Here is a 12332-nt window from a genome sequence, read left to right as displayed (position 1 = left end):
AGTCATGAAAGACTGCCAGTAATGCACAGTCTCCAAGCGGGACTCAAAATGAAATGTTTGGAGCCTCTTGTCCAGTGAACATTTATCTTTGCTCCTATTAAACATTTATATTTGGTGCTTTTAAATCCTATGGATTCAGCAATGTCTACAGACCGATTCATGTGGCATTACAGTCATTATGCATGATATTATTTACACTTTTATTTGATAAAATATCACATTTATTAGTATTTCAATAAATTACATTCTTGGGAAAGCTGGATTCCATTCAGTTTTCAAGCAATCATCATTTATTTGACCTGGTTGACCTCAACCCAACCAGCCAGCTGATTACCCATATTAAACTGTATATATATATTGAGAGAGGATATATAAACATATATAGAGAGAGATTTTTTGGTGGATCTCAATCAGTACAACCCCAGTTTGTACTTTATCTGTGCTCAGCGTCGATTCCCTCATTAATCTGGGCATTAGCTGGCAGCGTTTTCCCAGTTTAGCTTTAGCCATTAGCTTAGACTCTAAGAATTCCCAGTCAGTCACAACCCTCGTTTTACCTTGTATCAGCAGCATTAACAGCAGCCGCTGCTCTAAACCCACGGCCTGAGCTGCTCATCCATTCTTTACACAAATGAGATTATATGTGCGGATGCTGCTAATCCCAAAAGCATCTCATTTGATTGGATTAAGTGTAGTAATTGTCTGTGCTTTCAGCATGGCTTGGCTGGAGCAGACTATGGATGGCTGTGCTTGTACAGATAGGGGATGAGTACTTTGGACTTCTGTGGGGCCAAATGGATTTTTGTTGAGTTTGTGTGCCCGATGCGCCGGCTGATGTGAGTGCAGCTTACTTTTGTGCCGCTTATGATCTGTGCTTGAGTGTTTGTGTGTGTATCTCTGCATTATTACATTCATTTGGCTGAAAAATGACCCTGCGTTACCAGACAGTCTGATTGTGGCTTCTATTAGAAAGAGTCAAGAGCTGTTAATAGAAATTGACTGTTCTTTTGAAAGCACTTACATTAAGGGATATGCGTATACAAAGGCAGTTACATCTAAATGGACATTTATTATATGCAATATCAACATGCACACAGTTTTCTCTGTATCATTTTTGTAGAAAGCCAGTATGTCCAGCAGGTGAGGTTTAGTTTTACCGATTTCTGAATTCTTGCCTACCTTTTCTTTATTTCTTTATAATGTTCACCCATAATGTGATGAAACATTTAGTTTGTGCTGTTTGTCCTCTTGGCACAGATGGCACTTAGGAGACTTAGGAAACATGATACCAGCCACAAGTTGAACCATTTACCAATAAACCAGGCTGTTCTGTTCTGGTGGATGGAGAAGAGGATTGTTTTTAGTGTGTAAACTGGATTACAAATCAAATGAATGTCAAAAATAGACATTATTGGAGGGTATCTACTAATTGTTGATTGTTTAAGGGAGATCATTAATCTGCTATGTCTAGTTTAATTTCATAGTTTTAAAATTTAGTCTTATATGATGATTTTCTACCGACTGTCTGACCTTAGAAATCATTTCATTTATTTATTTGCTACAGTAGTATTTTATATTTTTTTTATGTGTAAATGACATCTGTTATGATTGGCTATTGAAGAGGCAGTAATATGTAATTATAATCATATGCTCATGGTTGTGATGTCATAACCACAATTATTTTTTTTAATAGTGTGTGTTTGCAGTTTAGTCTTCAGAAATTATTTGTAGAGGATGGACTAAGGAATGAACTGTGTTGTCAGAGTTATCGCATATCTATATCTGCATATAGTACACAAATTTTTTTTTATTATTTTTATTTTCCATGATATGTTAACTTTAAAAGCCAAAATCACAATGACAACTTAACTTAGCATATGTTTAAATAATAACGAGTGCCACAAATAGACATGTGGACAGAATTGGAGCAAAACATTTTTTTCTCTTGAAGCACACACAGATTCACAGTCGCACAACTCGTGTCATAGACACAAACAGACTTTAATAAAGTTCCTAGACTGGCACTGCTTTTTATTTGATGTTCTCAGATGGCGCTAATAGATTCTAATGACTTTACAGGGTCAAATCTAAATTAAAAGCATTTGAACATTTGAGTCAGTTTTTCCTACGCTTGTTTTATTGTTCTCTCATGTATCCTTAGTTTCTCTCCCTCTTGAGCAGGAAAGAGGCGATGTTGTCAAGGAAACTGTCATATCGGAAAAAAAAATCTTAGCGTTGCTTTATTGCTCAGTAAATTTCATTCGGTAAAAAAAGGAACTAATTCCTAAGGAAAGACTGAAGTATGAAGATTGAACTAAGGCCACTTTTAATCAAACTGTCAAGCTCAATATGTATGTTTTGTGATGAGTGATTTTAATAAGGCCTCAAAGACAGCCGTTGGGTCTGCTTGGACAAAACAAAATTGGCTGTCTTTATTGAATGTGGAATAATACTGTTTTAAATCACTGAAGATGTTTTTGAGACTGTCTCTTGTTTTCAGGCATTCATAATGCATTAGATACATTTGAGTTATTACAGTGATTTACAGTAGCATACTCAAATGGCTAAAACAAATAGTTATTAATAAATTATAATAACTATTTATTGTAGCTATTTGAGTGAACAATTCTTCTTAACACTTGAATGGCTACACAAGAGTTAGTCTTTTTCCTTGAATTTGATTGGCTAGCAGCACTGGGAGTTTCCACTTTGTGTATCACTTTGCTTGTCTGTGTGTGGTGGGGATTTTTTGTAGGTTACAGTGTTATACCAGTAGGTGGCAGTAAGTGAATCGAGTCATTCGCTTGAAACAAACCAATGTTTAAAACATTGATTCATTCAGAAATGAAACAAGTGAAATTATAGAGTGAGGGAACTATAACTTCAGAACTAGGATGCGAAATTTGCCGCGGGCTCCTTCGAAATTTTCCTATATGGGGTTTTATAATGGGGTTTTTTCAGTATGGAGATGTGTTATTAACATTGTACAACAAAAACGTAAAAGTATCGTCAAGTTATGTTTACCACATGCTTTATTTTTTTTATTTATAAATTGAAAAACCCCATTATAAAACACCACAGAAAAAGCTCGAAGGAACCCACGGCGAATTACTCTTTTTCAGGTTCGACGTCATAGTTCCCCCACTCTATTTGAGCAAGTCATTGAATCATTTACCCTGATGATCTGTTCAAAAACTCCAAATGCAAAACTAGTTCTTACTGATTGGTTTTAACTTTAAACATAGCTATTTAAATGATAAATTATAACTATTTGTTTTAAATTAAATTTTACAGCATTTAAAGTCTGCATTGTAATTTTGTGTACCTCTGTGTTCTATATAGACTACACTATCATTCAAAAGTTTGTAGTCAGTAAGAAATTAATACATTTTTTAAGCAGGAATGCAAAACAGATTGAACAAAAGTAACAGTAAAGACATTTTAATGTTAAAGCTGTCTGTTTTAAATAATTAATTTCAAGTTTTTGAATAAATAATGCTTTTAACCATTACTTTAAAATGGTTTCCATAAAAATATAGCAGCACATCTGTTTTCAGTAATGATAGTAATGAGAAATGTTCCTTGAGCTAAATTAATAGACTAAATTAACATAAGACAGATTTCATAAGGATCATGTGACATAATGACTGTTGAAAATTCAGCTTTGCCATATGGAATAAATTACATTTTAAAATATATTAAAATGGGGGGGTGGGGGTTAATGCTTTAGAGTATTTTTGAACAACAAGAGACTTCTTTAAAAAAATTTTACTAAAGTCCTACTGACATTAACCCTTAAATGATATTTAGTTTTCATTCTCCCAACTGTTTGCTAAGAGTTAAAAAAGCTTTATCACAAGCAGGCTCAGACCTGCTGTGAACATTTCAGACTGTTTACATGCTGATTTCTGAGCTTAGGTCTGGAAAATGACTGTTGACAAAGCCAGTGCTGCTTCTAAAATTGCGCTTTTTATTTAGTATTGGAGAAAATTTTGTTTTGGTTGATTATATGCTGTGTACTCTGTCACAACCATCTGTGAGTATTGATTTGGGATGAAAGGGAGTCATCTGACTAACAAAGACATGCATATGAGATTCACATTTTTGTGCATATCTAGTTTTGTCTGTGGTAGAGAGTAAAGACATTTATACAAGCACACGCACATCCAAGCTCACATCCAGACAGAGAGAGATACAGAGAGCACAGGAAGTAGGACAGTGGAAAAAATATGTAAGGAGAGGAAGGGTGAGTAACAGAGAGAGCACAAGAGGGCAGTAGAGAGAGAGAGAGAGAGAAAGAGTGAGAGGGGGTGAAAGAAAGGGCTTAACTGGAGAGAGAGAGAGAGAGAGAGAGAGAGAGAGAGAGAGAGAGAGAGAGAGAGAGAGAGATAGAGAGAGAGAGAGAGAGAGAGAGAGAGAGAGAGAGAGAGAGAGAAGAGAGAGAGAGAGAGAGAGAGAGAGAGAGAGAAGAGAGAGAGAGAGAGAGAGAGAGAGAGATTTTTCTCTGCTCCGCCTTTCCCAGAAAACAACCGGCAGCGGTTAGGCTGCTCAGTGCTGAGAGAAGCAGGGAGAGGGAAGCGGTCAGTGCCGGAAAAGGGAAAAATGGAGCTTTAAAAGCTGCCCAACAGATCCCTTCCCCTCCAGAGTTATCTTCTGACCTCTCGTTCTCTCCGGTGTCCGACTGCTGCGCTGAATTCATAGGATGACTGGTGAGTGATCAGTCTGATCTTTGATCCTTCTTTGGCTCGGAATGTTTTCATGGTGTTCTCACAAATATAATGTGATTATGCAAACTAGAAGTCTCTCTCTCTCTCTCTCTCTCACACACACACACACACACACACACACACACACACACACACACACACACACACACACAGACACACACACACACACACACACTTCTACATTCACATGCTGTGATCTGGGACTGTTTATTAATGTATTATTTTGTAATTGCTCCTAACAGTGTCTGTATGGGGGATGTTGGTCTCATTAGATGTTCTGGGTCACTGGGCTCATGTGGTTAAATTCTGATGCCATTTTAGTGTGGAGTCACTGTGGCCAGCAGCAGCAGCAGCACATCTGCATTAAGATTTTTAAATGGCTGCATCTGATTAAATTAACTTCAGTTGAAAGTTTATTTGGAATGATGGAGGGCGTGTCATTCTTGTGGTAATTAAAATGATTTGTTGAGGATGACGCCTGTTCATCGCAGGCTGCCTGTCACTTGTAGTTGTTTTGTTTTTGTTTTTTGTTTTTTGATGACTTGAGGTTATGAAGTTCTCTCAACCTGTAGGCTTGTGTATGTGTGTGTCTGTAATTATATTTCAGTTGAACAGCTGCTCGCATTCATAACACTGAGGCGAATACACTAATCTCCCTCCCTGGATTTATAGATATAAAGATTGATTAATGATTAATTACTTCTGCATACCATGCAAGTGAGTTATATCGACACTTCATTATCTGGAGAAAGTGAAGGGGTGGTGTCATTTCACCAAGGAGCTTTTTCTGCCTGATCTGACCCTTAAAATTACTGCCATTGGTGGAACCTTTTAAGTTGTGTTTTCTATTTATTCTAGGTAAATTGGTTAAGTCAGATTTGTTTGCATTTCTATCTTGCATGTCTGTTTTTTGAGTGACTCACATTTCACTCAAGTCAGTTCTTTCCAATGAATTTATCTCAGTCAAAATCATTTTTGAACATCCTTATTTAGTCATCGCAAATGACTGGAAAGGTCATGGAAAAGCCCTGGTCGTTCATTGGCCAAACTTTGAGATGATTCAGTCATATTCATATTTTTACTTAAATTAAACTAGTTTTTTTATTCTATTCTGATTTCACACATTTTGTGAATGTAAACATTTTACTGTTTACATTCAGTCATATTGAATAATATTTTGATTTCAATTAAGCTAGGTTATGTAAATTTTGCATAACATTTAATGTATTTTATATGATAATATATTATATTATATTAAAAATATTTACCACAATGTATGAATAAATTATTTTGTGTATAGTTCTGCTTCAACTGTATGATAAACACATGGTTAAATTAAATCAGAAAGAAACGCAGAAGAAATCAGATTATGCAACGTACACAAATGGAAAAAGTGAAAGCTCTTGTATTATAGCAGAGAGTGTGTAAGGAAAGCCAAATTTATTTATTTGACAAACACCTCTAAACTGAGTAGAGAGCGAATAAGAGATGGTGTGAAAAAAGAGGGAGAAATGAGAGGAGAGTGTCTCCTCAGTACCAGCTGTTGTTCGACGTCTCTTCAGCTGCGCTGGAAAAAAAAATTAAGTACGGATAACAGATTTGATTGGAGGATAAAAAAAGACAAGAAAAAACAATGTAGTGTGCAAAAATGTTTTCGAAACTTGCAATAGACTCTGCAAATCAAGCCCATCTCTCTATCCCCCAGCCTGTTTTTTTCTCAATCACTCTCTAATTGCACTGTCATGACCAATCTCTCTCATCTATTGATTTGTTGTGCGCCACTGAGGCATGTCTACTGCTCTGCTCTCCTGGAATATGAGGAGGGTGGTAGGGCATATTCACCTCAGGAGAGGGTCACCTCTGAATGCTCAACCTGACCAGAGTGTCTGGGTAAAGATGTCTCAGAGGTGAATACTTCCGAGACATTTGGATCAGAACAGGGACATAAACTTTCAATGAACAGAAGGGCTCTGTGTTAGTTGCTGGCATTGGAAGCCTGTTTATTTTCTCTGATCTGTGTTGCATGTAGGACACACTCAGAATGGAATGTTACCATATTTGTAAGTGTTATGCATCAAGATAAATACGGAGGAATCTTATCAAGACATTTTAAGGTTCACTTTACATCATTTGCCATTTAGCTCTTCGCACGGCCGGTGTGAAAAAGTGCTTTTGTCAGCGTTAGAAAGCTGAAAAAGCAGAGGTATTTTCTGCAGACATTGATAAGGGGTGTGCCATAGCCCTTATCATTGTCTGCATTAAAAACCTCTGCTTTGTGTTGATACAGTAAGCGTTAATCATTCCAGCGCAATCTAAGTTGAATCATATAAACAAAAAATAATATTAAATGTCTGAATTCGCTACAGAACTCGGATGATAGATTTATTATATACAGTGGTTTGCATTAAACTGTAAGCCCTCACACTACAAATAGAAGAAAATCATATATGGAAACGTTATCTAGCTCGTTGATACCCAGCCACTTGTTTGTACGGATTAAAGCTGCAGTCGGTAACTTTTGGGGCTCGTGTCTGGCGGAAGAACATTGTAGCCGGAGCTACTTCTCTCTGTTTACACCTATGGCGAGTCACGCAGGTACTGTGCTACTCTGCAGCGTTGCTGACCCCGACCAGACTAAAATAGTCCGAATATAAACACTTATTATAGGTGTAACGTAGTGATTCAGGATAAGACAAAAACACCATTATGAAAATTTATAAAACAAAAAAACTCACATAATTCATTTTTTTACATTTTCAACACAAAACAACACTGTGGCACAGCCCTGCGCTGATTGGACCAGAAGAGCCGGGAGCGGTGGATTTTGTTTATATTAGAGAGAAGTAGCTCCGGCTACAATGTTCTTCCGCCAGACGCGAGCCCCAAAAGTTACCGACTGCAGCCTTAAGTTTCATTCATTCATTTATTTGATCGCTTGCATCGTTTTTTGGCATCTCTAATAGTAAGAATCTTCACCTTGGTTCATTCAAGTCAAGATATTTATTTGCATAGCATCCACAATACACATTGTTTCAAAGCAACTTCTAGTAAGCTCTGTTACCTCTATAATGGCTTAATTCTTTACACTGAGCAGTTTTACTGGGCAATATGATGATATAACAATGATAAATGATCCACTGTTTGAGATCTAGCAATATATTCTCCCCTTTAAAAAAATTGCCATGGTTTTGCTACTCTAACCAGTGTTTTAGCAGTTAGCCTACAGTATATCAGTACCACTGTGTAGTGAAGGAGACTGAATAATGAATATTTGCAGCCTCTCAGACAAACCACAGAGTGATTTTTTTTATTATTTAAAGAGATTTACATATTAGTATGTTTTATTCTAAGAGTATGTAAGATGGTTTTCAAAAAAAATATTAAAGGGGTGGTTCAGTAGTTTTTTCTAGGCTTGATTGTGTTCATGGGGTGCAGTGTAACGCGTTAATGCTTCGTTTTTTTTTTGTTTGTTTTTTAAACATAATTTTTCACATAATTTACCTTTATTCCACACTGTAAACAATTGGTCAATTTAATTTAATTGGTCAAACATTTAGAAGACTACAGCAATTTATGTCAATTAAAATGTAACTGTTTACTCTATGTGTTTTATATGTTACCTCAACTAAGATTTATTATTTGGGCATCATAAGACATTGCTGGGGAACTACATAAACATATATTTTTATAGTTTAAAAAAATTATTAAAAATGATTAACTGGTGTTTATCAATCACTAAAAACACACACTTTACAACACATAATCACCTTAATTTAATAACAATCTCCATTTATAACATTTTTCATACAAACTAAACATACAGGAAATGAAGAAAAAATGTCACCTACATCTTGGATGGCCTAAGGGTCAGTTAATTAACAGCAAATTTTCATTTGTGGATTATCCCTTTAAAGCTCCAGTTGACAAACATTAAATCTGTAAAACAACTGCCAAATTCAGTTTAAACTTTGTTTAATGAACTAAGAAAAAAGCTAAACAAAATGTTAGCAAACAAACATTTACAAATATTATTACGTTTCACAATTACATCTTTAAAATGAGGCAGAAGTAATAAATAAATAAATAAATAAAAACCAGGTGTTACAGTATATCAAATCAAATCAACTTTATTTACATAGCATTTTATACAATACTGGTTGTGTCAAAGCAGCTTTACAGAGTCAAACAGGAATATAGTTTGTCAAAAATGCAAGAGGACATTAACAAGTCATTCTTCCAGCTAAAGTCAGTTCATTGGTGATTCAGTGTTGACATCATCCAGTTTAGCTCTATTCCAGTAATGTCTGTGCGATCAGCCACGTGTCCCCAAATAAGCAAACCAAAGGCGACAGCAGCAAAAACCCAAACCTCCATCGGTGACTTTGAGATTGAGTAGAAAACCTTGGGAGTAACCAGGCACAGTCGGCGGTAGTTATCCTCTGGCCAGAAAAAAAACAGCATGGTGTGCTTTAATCCTAGGCTGCAACAAAGGTCAGATTGAGCAGAGCACTTGTCTGGTTCTCTTGGTCTTGTCCCGATGGCCAACGAGGTCTTCGGAGAGGATCTGTCTCTGGGGCTCATCTAGCTGACATGGTCTCCGCTGATATTCAGGGCTGTCGAGGTCATCTCTAGGTGCTGATCCACCATCTAATCTGGATACAGACTGGATCTGGGTGGCTACATTCACCTCGGAATAAGAATGAAACAGACTAATATTAGCATAAGATGCCACTGAGAACAGTAATGCACATTATAATTGTAGTAAAAACTCTATAAACCTTTACACATATTACCTGGAATGAAAACAATAAACTCCTAGTCTTGAAGTACACACAGTATGTAGTTGCAGTGGAGCAGTCTGGTCACATGCTATTGTTTGGTGTCTTGGAAGAACTCACTGGGTTGCATCTGAAATCTTGCAGTGATGACAAAGCATCAATGAAACCTTTGGCCACACCCTGATGGAGAAAGAAAAGTTCAATTGAATTTTAAGTTCAAAAAAGGAAATGAGGCATTTTAAATCATTTACAATGTATCGGTATCAGTTAATAACATTTTTGATGAAACAGAAGTTGCAACCTTTTTTTTGGGCACAAATCCATTCCACAATCCACTGCACAACAGAGAGCATTGATGTTGACTGGATTTGTAATAGAACATGTATATTGCATGTTATAAGTTACCTCAAATAGCATAAAAATAATATCAAAATATAACGGTCCTGCCTGTTGTTGATAAACAGTGATGTTTAACAAATTGATTGATCAGTTGTCCCAGTTTTTTTGAACCACGGTCTTCCCCAGTGCACGGACTCATGTGCACGATCTACTGATTCACTACCTAGGGAACTGACTGAGACGCTTTGAACGGCCTTGTGAAATGATTCAGTTGTTCATTTTCATTCGGAACGACAAACTTCCGAAGCGCCATTCACGAGAACAGAAACGCTGTGTATTCCTCCCCGTTTGAAAAGAGCGACATTTCACCGCGGCTTGTTGTTAGTCACGTTTAATGTGTCTTTTTACTTCACGGGACAATTGCAAAAGTTTACAAACACAAAAACCCATTCAACACGCCCATGTTAACTTCAAATGAGCGCATTATTGTGGTTTACATTAAGTTACACGTTTCATAGATTTCGGTTACGTTCGTCGTATTAAGCATAAAAGAGAGAAAGACTGCACGATCTCTTCATATCTTTTCACGTCACGGAAACACAGAAAATACAACATGCCAAAATTCGCTAAAATTCATTAGAGTAACACAGCTTTTGATATTAACTGTTTTATGGATAAAACAAGGTGAAGACCACATTCCCTTCACTTAATTTCCCTCAGACATATCATAACGATGTTTTTATATATGTTGTACGTTTGTGTATAAATATATACATTTTAAATAAAACATTTACACCTTATAAATATACGTTTTGATAAATTCAGTCTAACGTTAAGTAACGTTACAAATATTTATTCAGTGCCACTTGATTTACCTGACGTCTGAACTTGACATACACTGTCTTATACCCATGTTCTTCAGATATACAACTCATAAAACACTTTCTAAATGTCCACTCAAAAGAAATCGAATATGTTGCATGTCTTTCTCGTTAAATTTAATCTAAAAAATAAAATTTATTTAGTGGGACTTACCTGACAGGTGAACTTGACAAGATGGCGGCACTGCACTGTTTCTGCCGCGAAGTCACTCAGGCTCGTGCGGAATGATCTCAGTGTTGGCCGGATTTGTTTTTATTAGTTCATTCAAACATTGGCATTCTGAATGTTGACATTGATGGATTTGAAAATAACCATTCATTTAATGTTTAAAAAAAATATTTCAGAATAAATAAAATAATACTTCTCAACAAACCACAACAAACAAAAAAATATCAAAACAAAAATATTTTTCCTTCCAACACAACATTTTGTTAATTGGATTTTTTACAGTGCACACTGCTCTGTCCCTTCTCTGAGAAATGGGCTGATCATTTCCTTATTTTATGAAACCCCTCCCTCAGAAATAGGCGATGTGCTCTGATTGGTTAGCTAGCCCAGTGTGTTGTGATTGGCTAAACCACCTCTAATGCGCGTCTAAACATCCCGCCCCTCACCTCAGCGGCATGTGCTCCGGTTGTATTGTAAACAACGGCGTCGTTAATATCTCTTCTCAATTTGAGCCCAATTGAGAAGCAGAGGATATTATTGAAGAGGATCATGCAGAACCTGTGCAAGCGTGGCTTTTAATGATAGGCCTATGTTTTTTGTTTGTTGTTGTCTAATACTTTTAGATCCACTGTTATTTGTAAATGCTGTTGCTTATGTTAGCTTTTTTATCCTGATTAAAGCTTGTATGCTGTTATTCCTGTCCTACCAGGCAGGAACGAATGTGGCCAAGACAGACAAGCCAAGTCCAGGGAACAAAGATGAGAAATCCACAGTTTAAAGTCATTGAGGATGCAGACGGTTTTTATTATTTTTTACAATTTCCTTCATTTTTTCTCTCTCTTTAAGAAACCACAGATTTTTTTCCTGAAATGTCTGCTAGTTAAAACAATGAATAGTCATCTTATTAACTGTCCAGCTGGAGTCTGAGGTGAGTCAGATCTCTACACATGACAGCAGTGCTTCCACAAAACTGCTCTTATTTTAGTGTATTCAGTGCAGCTTTTCCATAGGTACAGTACAAGAAACACATTTGCGGCTGTATACTTGTGTTGTGCTGAGAGTAACTGGCAAATTGTCATAGTCCCTTCACATTGTGTCTTGCCCCTTTAAGTGGCAACATGAATAAAATATGTGTTTGCTGTGAGTTGAGAGCTTTTCTCTACAGCTGTGCTGCCTCTCCAATGGTGTTGCTGAGACCCAGATTTGACAATGGACATCAAGTGGTGACCCAAAACTGTACCTTCTACTCTTAAAAGATAAACATGACATTTAATAATTCTATGGTGTGAAGTGTGAACAGCACAGGAACAACAATATTCACAATTATTAACATTAGACAGACTGAACAGGAAATTAATCCAATAAAAACTGTTTTTAATCATAATAAAAATTGTTGCAACTTTATATCTCACCATGTGACTATCTTATTGCAAACTTT

At 36.4% G+C, this 12332-nt stretch overlaps 1 protein-coding gene across 7 annotated transcripts in view; it reads left to right on the top strand.

The window, feature by feature from the left end:
* The window catches only part of LOC109090153 (disabled homolog 2-interacting protein-like), a 143621-nt gene that overhangs the window by 86890 nt on the left and 44399 nt on the right, over positions 1-12332 (top strand). Inside the window, exon 1 of one of the 7 annotated variants that reach the window (XM_042724235.1) lies at positions 4484-4709. The exons of the other annotated variants lie outside the window; for them this stretch is intronic. The gene's annotated coding sequence lies outside the window, so the exon portion shown is untranslated. Of the gene's footprint in view, positions 1-4483; positions 4710-12332 lie in introns of those variants that run through there. 7 annotated transcript variants of the gene reach the window in all.

The sequence above is a fragment of the Cyprinus carpio genome, chromosome B5 (genome assembly GCF_018340385.1).
Source record: "Cyprinus carpio isolate SPL01 chromosome B5, ASM1834038v1, whole genome shotgun sequence".
Classification (NCBI taxonomy): Eukaryota; Metazoa; Chordata; class Actinopteri; order Cypriniformes; family Cyprinidae; genus Cyprinus; species Cyprinus carpio.
Note: the sequence above shows the minus strand (reverse complement) of the source record. Positions and strands in the feature narration are given on the sequence as shown.